Raw genomic sequence first — 2,515 nt, 5'->3', positions numbered from 1 at the left:
TGCATACTGCGACCTGCAGTCCCCTGCCCCAGGTTAAAGTCAAAGACGAAGGAAGGCATTTAGCAACCAGGTCATGGGGGCTCTTGGCAGGCCCTGCTTAATTTGGCCTTCCATTGACAAGAGGAAGAACTGGGGACCTTGGCTCATATAGAGCTAATTATTATTAATATATACATTATATATGTATATACATTATATATATGTATATATACATATATAATGTATATATGTATATTTATGTATATGTATGAAAGTAAAAGTGAAAGTGAAGTCGCTCAGTCATGTCCGACTCTTTGTGACCTCATGGACTGTAGCCTACAGACTGTAGCCTACAATGCTCCTCTGTCCCTGGGATTTTCCAGGCAAGAGTACTGGAGTGCCACTGCCTTCTCCAGAGGATCTTCCCAACCCAGGGATCAAACCTGGGTCTCCCACATTGTAGGCAGATGCTTTACCATCTGAGCCACCAGGCAAGTCCATGTATATGTATATATATGGCTTTATTGACTATGCCAAAGCCTTTGACTGTGTGGATCACAATAAACTGTGGAAAATTCTGAAAGAGATGGGAATACCAGACCACCTGACCTGCCTCTTGAGAAATCTGTCTGGAAGCAACAGTTAGAACTGGACATGGAACAACAGACTGGTTCCAAATAGGAAAAGGAGTACCTCAAGGCTGTATATTGTCACCCTGTTTATTTAACTTCTATGCAGAGTACATCATGAGAAATGCTGGACTGGAAGAAGCACAGGCTGGAATCAAGATTGCTGGGAGAAATATCAATAACCTCAGATATGCAGATGACACCACCCTTATGGCAGAAAGTGAAGAGGAACTCAAAAGCCTCTTGATGAAAGTGAAAGTGGAGAGTGAAAAAGTTGGCTTAAAGCTCAACATTCAGAAAACGAAGATCATGGCAGCTGGTCTCATCACTTCATGGGAAATAGATGGGGAAAAAGTGGAAACAGTGTCAGACTTTATTTTTTGGGGCTCCAAAATCACTGCAGATGGTGACTGCAGCCATGAAATTAAAAGATGCTTACTCCTTGGAAGGAAAGGTATGACCAACCTAGATAGCATATTGAAAAGCAGAGAGATTACTTTGCCAACAAAGGTCCGTCTAGTCAAGGCTATGGTTTTTCCTGTGGTCATGTATGGATGTGAGAGTTGGACTGTGAAGAAAGCTGAGCGCCGAAGAATTGATGCTTTTGAACTGTGGTGTTGGAGAAGACTCTTGAGAGTCCCTTGGACTGCAAGGAGATCCAACCAGTCCATTCTGAAGGAGATCAGCCCTGGGATTTCTTTGGAAGGAATGATGCTAAAGCTGAAACTCCAGTACTTTGGCCACCTCATGTGAAGAGTTGACTCATTGGAAAAGACTCTGATGCTGGGAGGGATTGAGGGCAGGATGAGAAGGGGACAACAGAGGATGAGATGGCTGGATGGCATCACTGACTCAATGGACGTGAGTTTGAGTGAACTCCAGGAGTTGGTGATGGACAGGGAGGCCTGGCGTGCTGCAATTCATGTGGTCGCAAAGAGTTGGACACAACTGAGCGACTGAACTGAACTGATGTATATATACATATATATAAATATATAATACATATATATATACATTATATATATATATATATAACCACTGTAAACCACTATCATTAAGAATCATTTCCTTCCCAGGTTCATCAGACTGGGTTTCCTAATTCAGGCTGCAGAAAAGTGTGGCCATGAACACTGCCCCAGTTGTACATTTTGGAGAGGAGCTGAGCCAAAATCTCTACTGAAGATTTGCTTAGTTTCCTTTAATGAGAATGCTGACATTTTTGCTTGGGAAGCCAGGCTTTGAACTGAAAATACCATGTGGTGAAGTTGTATCAAAAGCTTTAGGGCTTCCCCATGTGTCTGGAGCTGTTTTGACTTGGCCAAACTTATCTAATAAGTCAGTTGAGAACCCGAAACGAGAGTCTTGGTTTCTAATGATAAGTTCAAGTCATCTTATCTTTCCCATTTTCTCCTGAGATTTATTTTGTTTTGTTTTCATTAGTATCTGCTGGTTCAATTTCTTAGATGAAGCTAAAACTCTCAAACTTTTGAAAGTTTTAAGCATTGCTCCAAAGCACCTAAGCACTTTCTTCTAACTATCAGTTCAGTACAGTTCAGTCGCTCAGTCGTTCCGAATCTTTGCGACCCCATGAATCACAGCACACCAGGCCTCCCTGTCCATCACCAGCTCCCGGAGTTCACTCAGACTCTTGTCCATCGAGTTGGTAATGCCATCCAGCCATCTCATTCTCTGTCATCCCCTTCCCCTCCTGCCCCCAATCCCTCCCAGCATCAGAGTCTTTTCCAATGAGTCAACTCTTCACATGAGGTGGCCAAAGTATTGGAGTTTCAGCTTCAGCATTAGTCCTTCCAATGAACACCCAGGACTGATCTCCTTTAGGATGGACTGGTTGGATCTCCTTGCAGTCCAAGGGACTCTCAAGAGTCTTCTCCAATACCACAGTTCAA

Source organism: Bubalus kerabau, chromosome 7 (assembly GCF_029407905.1).
Source record: "Bubalus kerabau isolate K-KA32 ecotype Philippines breed swamp buffalo chromosome 7, PCC_UOA_SB_1v2, whole genome shotgun sequence".
Classification (NCBI taxonomy): Eukaryota; Metazoa; Chordata; class Mammalia; order Artiodactyla; family Bovidae; genus Bubalus; species Bubalus kerabau.
The sequence above is the reverse complement of the archived record's forward strand: the minus strand, read 5'-3'. Positions refer to the sequence as shown.